Genomic DNA, 13,067 nt, shown 5'->3' with positions numbered 1-13,067 from the left:
ACTTTTATACAGTGCTTTATACAATCTTTTGTCACGCTGAATTCCTTGATTAAGAATCGTAACCGGATGAGTTCCAGACGACCACCAGGGACCAGCTATGATTCCTGTATATATATAGAGATATCAACCTGAGTATGATTAGGGAGCTGTCTAGACCTCATGTCGCAACGGTAGTGTACCTGACTGCAGATCCGGAAGCTGCCTATTCAAATTATGTCGGGGTCACGGTTCCTTTGCAGCTCATATGTGTTTGGATAATTAACATATTAATTGTTATCTCACAACAATGAGAACTTGTATTAGATGTGTTTTTTATATTGGTTCAAGTGATGTAGGTCTCGCTGGCAAGGCCAGCATTTATTGCCCATCCCTGGGGTGGTGGTGAGCCACTGTAGTCGCCTTTCACCACTTACAGATCTGCATCATAGAATCAGAGAATGGATACAGCATAGAAAGAGGCCATTCGGCCCGTCCAGCCCGTGCCGGCTCTCTGCAAGAGCCCTTCAGCTAGTCTCACTTCCCCACCCTCTCCCCATAGCCCTGCACATTTTATTCCTTCAGTTGCTTATCCAATATTTACATGTATCGGTATTATTTATTCATTGATTTGGGTGAATCTGTCTCATTCAAAAATATGTCCTGGCTATTTATTTCTGTCTTACTTTTAAATTACACGCAGATGACCTTATTCGGAACACCGATACACACAAATACATTGATCAATAACACACAGATACATTCACATTTATTCATCACCAGCGCAATGATAAACCCAAAATCCATTTAGAAGAATCACAGTTTCAAACACAGATATTTATATATTAATATCCTGAAGTATGTTATAAAAATAAAGAAAATAAATATACAACTGACTCAAGTATTTTTACATGTATGTGTAACCTTTAGGTCGATGACCTTTCGTCATTAATTCTCTATATGCATATATAGAACTGGAGGATGCCAGTGCACCGTGTGAGTCTGTGGCTGTTGTACAGCCGGTCTGAGGGAAGTGGAAGAGGCTGGAGCACTTTAAAACGGTTTCGAATGAAGATGGATGCACCCCAATAAATGACAAACTTTTTCAGATACATTGTAAATAGATCTGTAAGCCGCAGAGTCATGAAATGCTTTTACATGTAAACACGCAAAATTAATTTGTATCTAATACAGATTGACTCATTCTAATTACAATTATTGCATCACTTTACTTCAGTGTTCCCTAATAGTCTCATGATCAGAATTCGGCACACTTACTGCCCGGGTTCAATGCCCGGTCAGGGAAGTCATTTTTATAACAGTTTTTTATTAAATTAAACTAATTTTGCTTCAACTCTAACACGCAGCTAACCTGGAAAATTGTTTTAACTATTATTAATTAAACGATAATCTTAGTTCATAGAATGACATAAATGCTAAAGATACTTCACTAACATATATTGAGCATTCTATGTGATAAACTGTTATGCAGATCTTATTTTACACCATGGCCCGGATTTTACGGTGCTTCCGACAGCGAATGCACAGCATAGACTATTGTACGCCTTCAGAACGACTACACAAGTGCCAGGCATCCGCACGCACAGAAATTGCAGTCTGTCAAGTTTCGCTTGGACACATCCACCGCATCCGCTGCAACATCACTTTTGCTGTCACAGAGTTGGGCTAACTACTGTCCAGCGAATGCCCACGAAACCCTTACACCTGGTAATATCAGGCGAAAGGCCTTCTTTTACCATTGTAAGGGTTAAAATCAATATTAAAATATATTTTAAAAGTGATATAAACATACACTTACATTTAAAATTTGTTTCGGTAAGTTTTGTTAAGTTTTAAAATGTTACATTTATATTTCAAAACATTCAATTTGAATTTTAAATCATAGATTCATAGAATCATAGATTGATATGGCACAGAAGGAGGCCATGCAGCCCATTGAGTCTGCACTGGCACTTTGAAAGAGCTCTTCAAATAGTCCCGCTCCCCTGCTTTTCCTCATAGTCCTGCAAATTTCTCCTTTACAATTATTTATTCAATTCTCTTTGAAAGTTACTATTGTGTCTGCTCCACCACCCTTTCAGGCAGTGCATTCCCGATCACAACAACTGGCTGTGGTAAAAAAAAACTCATCTCCCCTCTGGTACTTTTGCTGGTTAGGTTCAATCAGTGTCCTCCAGTTACCGACCCTCCTGCCACTGGAAACAGATTCTCCTTATTTACTCTTATCAAAACATCTTGTAAATTTAAAAACCTCCATTAAATTTCCTCTTAACCTTCTGCAGATAACAATTCCAGCTTCTCAGTCTCTCAAAATAACTGAAACAGCGATTTACTTGTACTTCTTGCAATTTAATATACTGTATTCGCTGCTCACGATACGGTCTCCTCTACATTGGGGAGACCAAACACAGCTTGGGTGACCACTTTGCGGAACACCTCCGCTCAGTCCGTACGGGTGACCCTGAGCTTCCGGTCGCCTGTCACTTTAATTCATCTTCACTCCCACTCTGATCTCTCTGTCCTCGGGCTATTGCATTGTTGCAATGAAGCTCAACGTAATCTGGAGGAACAGCACCTCATCTTTCGTTTGGGCACTTTGCAGCCTGCCGGACTCAACATTGAGTTCAACAATTTCACTTAATTATCCCTGCCCCCATTTATCATGCAGTATGATTTTTGCCATTCCCATTTGCAACATTTTATCTTTCCTGCCTCTTACAAAAGTACAGGATGTTCTTTCTATTTCTTCCTCCCCTCCTAACCCCGCCCCCCTGTCTCTGCACCTGCTTAATATCTGTTACATCTCCAGCTTTTTCCAGTTCTGATGAAGGGTCCCAGACCTGAAACGTTAACTCTGTTTCTCTCTCCACGGATGCTGCCTGGGCCTGCTGAGTATTTCCAGCATTTTCTGTTGTTATTTCAGATTTCCAGCATCTGCAGTATTTTGCAATTATATTGAAGTCAACTCATCCCTGGGACCACTCTCTCTTTGTGCGTGTCTCTCTTTCTTAGTCTCTATCTGTCTCTCTCTCTTTGTCTCTGCCTCTCTCTTTGTCCCTGTCTGTCTCTCTGTCTGTCTGTCTCTTCTGACTCTTTCTCACTCTGTTCACAGGTCCATTCTAGTTCTGATCAGCACTGCAAGCTGCAGTTCCACGTTAGTATAGTGGTGAGTATCCCTGCCTGTCGCGCGGGAGACCACTGTTCAATTCCCTGACGAGGAGGCTTTTTTTTTTTAACAACCCCAATTTTTTAACTTCTTCCCAGCTCCTTGAAATGCTCCTTGTAAAAATTGAACTGGAAAAGTTCAAGTGAAATAATTTTAAAAGACTTACTGGCATATGAATAACTGTATAAAAACTTCCTGAACCTGTTCCTCGTTGGAATCGTGCTCGCCCTCTATTTCCCTCTCACTGTTGTGTGGGGCAGAGAGGAGTCATAACGGCACAGAATGAGACCATTGAATGCTTAATTAAATTCATTTATTTTGAACATGTGACCATTTATTCTTACTTCCGTGGTGTGAAATGTTATTAATTTGGAGATTTCTATTATGCTTATGGGATTCCGTACACACAGCATCGTAGGAATCCCCTGTGTGATTGGTTGGCCTGGCCAACGGATGCTGCTGAACCGTGAGCGTCAATGGTATCTGTGGGCCTTTATGCAGGCGAATGCCAGCAGGCCCAAGACCGCAAGAGTGCGAAGCTCCGGAGACACCAGTTAATTGGGATTTGTTTCACGGTTCGGAGGCGTAAGCCAGCGACAAACCTCCGATCGCAATTTCAAGGCCCATCGTATTTTAGGAGGCTGGTTTAAAATGTTCATTACTTACGACATCAGGAATCTGGGACAAATTTTGTTCAATATAATCGGACCCGTAATTGCAGAGAATAAAAATGTTCCACTCGAACATATCCACCCGGGTTCGATTTGGGAACTGTTCATGTAGGAAGCGAACATGATAGTCACTGCACTACGGAAACCGACACGTTAGTGTCCACAGCAAAGCGAATCAGCAGCGAACATAAAATCTCATGGTGATCATTTTCAGGTTCAATGCAGTCAGCCATTAAATAAAGTGAAATAATTTTACAGTGAAAAGATTTGGAAGTGTTACTCGTATCTGTGCCTTTAATTAAAGTTTGTGGCGTCTGACTCCCGTTCATGTCTCTGAATAAGAAAGAGAGGCTTGACGTTGACCAGACTGCACTGTGCCTGTTGTTTGTGAACTCATCCTTTATATTGAGCGGTTTCTCAACTTTTGATCGGCGTCAAGTTTAGCTCAGCGGTAACTTCACAACCTTAACTTAATTGCTAAGCTCGGACCCTTTCTCACCGCGGGCATTGCATGGGGATTTTTTCGTCATGTTCAATCCCCTTCTTCTACACCGAAACACATTGTAGCCGTGATTTTAAACCTATGCTGCGTGATTCATAGCAATCACCTTTAAATGATTCAGAAAACCAGCCCTTTCACCTACGCCACACGGTTTCGATTCCTGGTCAGGAAAGTGACTTTTATAACACAGATTTTAAATCACAACCTGATGAAATTGACTACATTCAGCTGATTTGAAAAAATTAGAATTGTATAAATTACCATTACTTACCCCATAACCTTCATTTGCAGAACGAAAGAATTAATAGCTTTGCACCATTTAAAAATATTCTGTTTGTCTATTCTTCCTACATTATATTCCATCTGCCACCTTCTTGCCCGCCCAATCACTTAATCTGTCTATATCCCATTGTAGGCTCTTTGTGTCCTCACAGCTTGCTTTCCCACCTAGCTTTGCATCATCAGAAAACTTGGATACATTACACTCTGTCCCTTCATCTAAGTCAGTAATATAGACTGTAAATAGCTGAAGCATGTGCACTTGATCCTTGCGGCACCCCACTAGTTACAGCCTGCCAATCTGAAAATCACCCGATAATTCCTGCTCTCTATTTTCTGTTCGTTAACCAATCCTCTATTCTTGCTAATACATTTCCTCCTGTCCCATGAGCCCTTATCTTGTGTAACAGGCTTTTATGTGTTTCCTTATCGAATGCCTTTTGGAAATCCAAATATGCTGCCTCCACTGGTTCCCCTTATAGTTCCAATGAATGCCTGAAGCAGAACATCCCGTTGTGCGAATGGAGCCTGTTGGTCGGACAATGCTACATGTAAGGAAGGAGTGTGGTAAGGAGATAAGGGAAGTGATACTCTGGTAACAAGGTCGGATAATAATAATAGAAAGTGCTGGAAACATTCAACAGGTCAGGCAGCAGCTGTGGAGAGAGAAGCAGATTTAACGTTTCCGGTCGAAAACCTTCCATCAGAAGGTGGGCAGTTGTGTTAGGTTACTCTATTAAACGTGCAAAATGTCACGTAGTAGAGGTAAGGAAAAGATATCAAATGTTTGGAACAGATACTTTAGAATTCGATAAAGGTTTGATTAACTTGTATATCGAACTCGGAACTATAACGTGTTGGAGATCCTCGGCTAAAATTCGCAAAGATTTGTTTAAGAGCTGTTGTTAATTATATGTCTAATTATTGCGGGATTAATAAATCTGACATTTAATGCTGCGAACTCTTTTGCTGCACTGCGCGTTCTCCAGCTGTGCTCGGAGCGCCGTCCCCTTCAATCCATCGCTCACAGGGACTGTTCCATTCAGCATTTCTTTTCTCTGGGCCTTGGTGAAATTTCATAGATCGAAAGCGACGCCTCTCAACCCCAAGCTCGTCACCGACTTGCTAACAGCTGCACAGCGACCACACTCTGCTCCCGTGAGATGGAAGCCTGGGAGCTGTTTCAAGCTCGAGTGCAGTTACAAGCAGAACTCATTCAAAGAAAGTCCACATCATTGAGGCGCCTGAGTCTTTGCACCGAACTGCTTCCCAAAGAGTTGAGATTCATGTGGGGGTGATTTGGGCACACTTTTCCCCACATTAAAACACTTCAAAAGGACTTCAATGGGCTTAAAGCGCTTTGGGACGTCCTGAGTTCGTGAAAAGCTCTGTATCAAAGCCAGTGTTTTTTTTTGCAAAAGTTCGAACAGCAAGTTCATAATTCGCGGGCAAATTAAGGGCTCGTCCGGGATCTCTCGCAAGTTTCAACCAATAACCCCGAAGCGAGAATCATACCAACGAGCCAACTGATAAATTTGACTGGAGATAAGAGGTAAGCATTGTAAAACCATTTTGTTTGTGTGGTTGTTCTTGATGAGCAGAGCACTTAAGACCGAGACAGTGACTTTGTCTTTTCGAACTGTCTACTGAAGCGCCGCCCGGGCCCACTGCTACAGTTAATGAGCTGTAGTTGAATATTGGATGGGATAAAAATTGATAAAGAGGAGGTACTAGAAAGCTGGCTGTACCAGGACCAGTTGAAATGCATCCTAGGATGCTGAGGGGAGTAAAGGTGGGAATTACGGAGGTACTGACCATAATCTTCCAATACTCATTGGATATGGGGTGGTGCCAGACGTCTGGAGAATCGCAAATGTTACACCCTTGTTGAAAAAAGTGTATAAGGTTCAACCCAGCAACTACACGCCAGTCAGCTTAACGTCGGTAGTGAGGAAGCTTTTAGAAAGGGTAACCCTGCACAAAATTACCAGTCACTTGGACAAGTGTGGATTAATTAAGGAAAGTCTGCTCGGATTTGTTAAACGCAAATCGTCTTTTCCCAACTTGATGAGGTGAAAGAGAGGGTTGATGAGGGAAATACAGTTGATATGGTGGACATGGACTTCCAAAAGGCATTTGATAAAGTGCCACGTAACCGGCTTGCCAGCAAAGCTGAAGCCCATGGAATAAAAGGGACAGTGGCAGCATGGATGTCAAATTGGCGAAGTGACAGGAAACAGAGAGTAGTGCTGAACTGTTGTTTCTCTGAATGGAGGAAGGTACACAGTGGTGTTCCCCAGGGGTCGGTACTAGGACCACGGCCCTTCTTGACATATATTAATCATTTGGAGTTAGGTGTCCAGGGCACAATTTCAAAATTTGCAGATGGTACAAAACTTGGAAGTATAGTGAGCAGTGAGGAGTATAGTGATAGACTTCAAGAGGACATGGATCGGCTGGTGGAATGGGCGGACAGGTGGCAGATGAAGTTAAAAACAGAAAAGTGCGAATTGATACATTTTGGTCGGAAGAATGAGGGGAGGCAATATAAACTAAAGGATACATTTCCAAAGTGGTTGCAGGAACAGAGATACCTGGGGGTGTATGTACACAAATCGTTCAATGTGGCAGGACCGGTTGAGAAATCAGTTAAAAAGCTTACAGAATCCGGGGCTTTATAAATAAAGGCGCAGAGTACAAAAGCAAGGAAGTTATGATGAATCTTTATAAAACACTGGTTCGGCCACGACTGCAGAAATTATGTGTTCCAGAAAATTTTATCCTGTGCAATAACTGGTCCCATTAAATTAAACAAAAGTTGCCCCAGATTCCTGGTGACATAAGCAAAGAACATTTTAAACCAGACTCCTGAAATACAATCGGCCTGGAAAATGCGATCGGAAACTCGCCGCTGGCTAATGCCTCCGAATCAAAAAACCAATATGACTTACCTGGTGTCTCCAGAGCTTCGGACTCTTGCTGCCCTGGGCCTGCTGGCATACGCCTGCATAAAGGCCCATGGATCCCAGGGGCGCACACGGTTCGCAAGCCTGTGTGTCCCTGTGCACCAGTCGCTGAAGGTAAGCATGCAGGTGCAGCAGGCGGTTAAGAAGGCAAATGGTATGTTGGTTTTCGTACCGAGAGGATTCGAGAACAGGAGCAAGGATGCCTTGCTGCAGTTGTACAGGGCCTTGGTGAGACCACATCTTGAGTATTGTGTGCAGTTTTGGTCGCCTTATCTGAGGAAGGATGTTCTTGCCATGGAAGGAGTTCAGCGAATATTCACCAGGCTGATACCTGGGATGGCAGGAATGACATCTGAGGAGAGACTGGGACGATTGGGCTCGTACTCGCTGGAGTTTAGCAGAATGAGAGGGGATCTCATTGAAACTTATAAAATTCTGACAGTACTGGAAAGACTAGATGCAGGAAGGATGTTCCTGATGGTCGGGGACTCCAGAACCAGGGGTCACAGTCTAAGGATAAGGGGTAGGCCATTTAGGACAGACATGAGGAGGAATTTCTTCACCCAGAGAGTGGTGAACCTGTGGAATTCTCTACCACAGAAGGCAGTAGAAGCCAATTCATTAAATATATTCAAGAAGTGGTTGGATATATTTCTTAAGGCTAAAGGGATCCAGGTGTATGGGGAGAAAGCAGTGACCGGGTACTGAAATTGGATGATCAGCCATGATCGCATTGAAAAGCGGAGCAGGCTCGAGGGGCCGAATGCCCTGCTCCTGCTCTGATCTTCTCTGTTTCCATGTTTCATCCCTGGGATCACATGGGCCAGACCAACCAATCAAAAAGGGGGATTCCTATGAGGCGAATTGGGATTCCATTTATGTACGGAATCCCCATAAGCACATTAGAAATCTCCAAATAAAGAACATTTCACACCACGGAAATAAAATAAATGGTCAATTGTTCAAACGTAATGAAATTAATTAAAGATTTAAAATATAATTGAAATTATGAAATATAAATTTGAACATTTTAAAGCAGGCCAGAATTTAGCCAAAGTAATTTTAAATGTATGTATGTTTATATCATTAAAAAAATATGTTTTAATCAACCGACAAAAAATTGTGTTGCACAATGAAGGAATTGCTAACATGTTTGCTGGGTGACAGTCAAACTTTAATAGCCTTTTTTATAGAATCAGAGATTTATGACAGACGCCGATTTTTCACTTCAATGTTATCGTAGTGTAGTGGTTATCACGTTCGCCTCACACGCGAAAACTCCACGGTTCGAAACCGGGCAGAGACGTTTTGTAAATCGTGTTCATTTAAATAGTAGAAAAAATGGAACAATTCGCATTTCTAATGCAATGTAACAAAATCCTGTTACATTTGTGTTTCTCTGTGCAGTCCTGCACTCAATCAAAGCACTGCAGTGTCACTCGCTCACTCTCATTTCCAGCTCTGACCATGCAGACAGTCCCTCTCAAAGCTGCACATTCCGGCTGCTATCAGTTGAATTGTGAAAGATTATTCAAGGATCCTGCAGCTATACCTCGGTTCACAACAGCAGATCGAAGCCGCGTTTCTGCAAAATACAAACCATGTTTTCCAGAATTCCAAGGTGTATAAGGAACTCAATCATTAAAATCCCTTTCATTAACCACAGGATTTCAGGAAATTTCCTATGATTCTATAAAAACTTATTAAAGTTTGACTGTCATCCGGTATACATGTTAGCAATTCCTGCAGTGTGCAACAAAATGTTGTGGGTTGATTAATGATAATAGAAACAATTATGAAGTGTCTCACAGACTTCAATGATCCCTTAATACCGTTGGTTAACTAAAATCTATCAATCGCAGGTTAAAATGAGCAATTCATGTTGCATCTTTGAAAGAGCTATCCAATCAGTCCCACTCCGCTGCTCTTCCCCCATAGACCTGCTGCCACTCCTGCCAGTGGAAACTGTTTCCCCCATAATTTTGATCACCTCTATTAAATCTCCCCTGACCAGTGATTAATGGAGTTCAACGCGGGCAAGTGTCAGGTCATTCACTTGGGGCCGAGCAAAGATCGGTCAGTGTGTGGTCTGAAAACATCATGTGAGAGAATAGGTTTTTTTTCTGTGAAATAGCCGGTCCCGTTAAATTTAACAATTGTTGCCCCAGATCGCTGCTCTCTCAAGCAATGAACATTTTAAACCATTCTCCTAAAATGCAATGTGTAAAATGAGATGTGGGTTAAAAGTTCAGGAGATGCAAAGAGCAAAATAAATGAATGAAGTTTCGACTGTCCCTCAGTAACCATATTATCATGTCTTTCATTCTGCAAAATAAAGTTACCGGTTAATTAATGGTGATTAAAGCAGTTCTTATTTATTCACATTAGATGCATGTAATTAATTTAATAAAATTACATCGCATTCATGAATAAAAAACGGTGATACCAAAATTTCTTCCCTAACTGGGAATCGAACCCATCTCGCAGCGCTGATAGGAATACGTTATTGAATAATTTTGTAATGCCCTCGAAAAATGTCACAGTGCTAAATTAAAATCACTGCTATAATGTGTTTTGTTGTTGAAGAAGGGGATTGAAAATGACAATAAAAAGCCCAAACTGCGCCCGCAGTGAGACAGAGTTCCAAATTAGAAAGAAGTTGGTGCAGCGAAGTAACCGCTGAGCGAAAGCTGACACCGGTTAAAAAACGAGAAACCGCTCAATATAAAGGATGAGCTCACAAACACCAGACGCAGTGCAGTCTGGTCAACGACAAGCCCCTCCTTCCTTATTCAGAGACATGAACGGGAGTCAGACGCCACAAACTTTAATTAAAAGCACAAACACGAGTAACATTTACTTCCAGATCTTCACTGTTAAAATGATATCACTTTTTTACAATTCGGGCTGCGTAGAATCTGAAAATCAGCACCATGGGATTTGATGTTCACTGCTGATTCTATTTTCCTGTTCAATATGACAAAAGTTGGCCCAGATTCCTGGTGTCATCAGCAATGAGCAATTTAACCCAGACTCCTAAAGCACAGTGTGTAAAATGAGATATGGGTAACAGTTAACATGCAAAGCAAAAATAAAGTGATTGAAGTATCGACTCTCGCTCAGTTATCATTTCTTTAATTGGGCAAAAGAATATTATCGGTTAATTAATTATGCTTTTCCGTGAAAGCAACATAAAAGTTGAACAAAAAAAATTCTCCCAACATGGGGCTCGAACCCACGACCCTACAATTAAGAGTCGCGGCCGACTGAGCTAGCCGGGCTGGAGAAGCTGATACGTTCCTGTCTTTGATTGCAGCCAGGCGCCTAATGGCTCGGCCCCAGGATAAACCACGAACCAGGTTCTCCTTAATTCCAAGGTGTGTAAGGAAATCAAGCATCAAAAGCCCTTTCATTAACCACAGGGATTCAGGCAATTTTCTGATCGCAAAGTGCTTTCTCACCTTGTCAATATCTCTCGTCTATTTGCCGGTGTTTCCCGATTCTGCCTGTCTCTCTGGCGCTGTTTATTCTGTGTGACCACCTGCAGGTTGATTTTGAGCGAATACCTGTGCTTGTGTCTTGTCACATTAAATAAATGAGGAATTGTGGCGCTTCTCTCCCTGACACTGGGGAAAGAGTGAGATAGTCTTTGGAGCAAGTGTCTGGTTATTGTGAAATGGCAAAGAAAACAATAATTCTGGAATTACTCAGAAGAACAGTGACCCCGCCGTGATTTGAACACGCAGCCTTCTGATCTGCCGTCAAACACTCTACCGTTGCGCCACGATGTCTTACAATTTGAACAGCGCTGTTTTATATACACACGTTCCACAAACACTGTTTCATTCCTCCTGCCTTCTCCTGATTCCTCAGTGTCATGCACAGAAGCGCCTGATGCCCTCATTTGTTTAACGTAACAAGCAGACACAAACACAGGTATTCCTTCAAAATCAACCCGCAGGTGGCCACAGACACAATAAACAGAGCCAGAGAGAAAGACAGAATCGGGAATCTCCGGGAAATAGACAAGAGATATTGACAATGACTAAAGCGCTTTGCGATCCGAAAATTGCCTGAACCCCTGTGGTTAATGAAAGGGATTTTGCTGCTTGAGTTCCTTATACGCCTTGGGCTTCTGGAGAACTTGTTTCGTAGTTTGCAGAAACGCGGCTCAGACATGCTGTTGTGACCGGGCCGGAGCCACCAGGTACCTGACTGCAATCAGCGACAATAAAATACAATTCCAACAGGCCCGGCTAGCTCAGTCGGTAGAGCATGAGACTCTTAATCTTAGGGTCGTGGGTTCGAGCCCCACGTTGGGCGGTATTTATTTTGTTAAACGTTTATGTTGCTTTCAAAGTGTCATTAATTGAGCGATAACCTTGTTTTGCACAATGAAAGAAATGCGAACTGAGAAAATGCTGCAGATGCTGGAAATCTGAATTGAAACAGAAAATGCTGGAGATACTCAGCAGGTCAGGCAGCTACTGCGAAGAGAGAAACAGAGTTAAAGTTTCAGGTCGATAACCTTTCGTCAGAACTGGAAAAAAGAGGAAATGGAACAGATTTTTAAGCAAGTGTAGGGGATTCTATGAGATCATGGCTGATCTCCTGCCTCAATTCCATTCACCGGCCCTAACGCCATATCCCTTGATGCCCTTACCAGTCAGAAATCTACCGACTTCTGTTTTGAACATACCCAATGACTGAGCCTCCACAGCCCTCTGGGGTAGAGAATTCCAAAGATTCACCACCATCTGTGTGAGGAAATTTCTTCTCCTCTCAGTCCTGAATGGCCTAACCTTTACCCTGAGGCTGTGGCCCCTGGTTCTAGACTCCCCAGCCAAGGGAAACATTCTCCCAGCATCCAACGGATCAAACCCTGTAATAATTTTGCATGCTGAATGAGATCCCCTCTCATTCTTCCGAATTCAAGAGATTGCAGGCCTAGTTTACTCAATCTCTTCTCATACGAGGTCAGTGACAGTCTTGCAAATGGTGACTTGATATTCGGTAGTGTGGTCATGGTCCAGGCGGAGGTAGGAGGAGGTGTTGGAGAGTTGGCGTACAGCTTCCGCTAGGTAGAGGTCGGTTCGCCAAACAGCAACAGCTCCACCCTTGTCAGCAGGTTTTGTGCTTTGCATGTTAACTGTTAACTATTACCCATATCTCATGTTACACAATATATGAGCTACTCCAGCTCCTAATTCTTTTGTTCTTAGTTGTTATTTCCTCACACAGGAGAGCAATCTCGCCCCTGGACAAGCAGAAGGAGCAAGTTCCAACAAAATGATTCCGCAAACGTGATAACTGCTACACTGTGGAGCCGTCTCCACTTTCAGTACCAGGTCAGATGGAAATGTTAACATTTTTTGAGGATGTAACTGGTAGAATAGATAAGGGAGAACCAGTGGGTGTGGTGTGTTTGGACGTTCAGAAGGCTTTCGATAAGGTCCCACATAAGAGATTGGCGTGCAAAGTTAAAG

At 42.5% G+C, this 13,067-nt stretch overlaps 1 non-coding gene across 1 annotated transcript; it reads left to right on the top strand.

Moving 5' to 3' along the window:
- Positions 1-11,831: 11,831 nt before the first annotated feature.
- Positions 11,832-11,904, top strand: trnak-cuu (transfer RNA lysine (anticodon CUU)). Its single transcript has one exon. It is a non-coding gene; the product is annotated as a tRNA-Lys (tRNA).
- The last annotated feature ends 1,163 nt before the right edge of the window (positions 11,905-13,067 follow it).

This window comes from Somniosus microcephalus, unplaced genomic scaffold (genome assembly GCF_052327205.1).
Source record: "Somniosus microcephalus isolate GS21.2 unplaced genomic scaffold, FLI_Smic_1.0 unresolved_chr4, whole genome shotgun sequence".
In the NCBI taxonomy this organism is placed as follows: Eukaryota; Metazoa; Chordata; class Chondrichthyes; order Squaliformes; family Somniosidae; genus Somniosus; species Somniosus microcephalus.
This window is presented reverse-complemented; position numbering and strand designations above follow the sequence as displayed.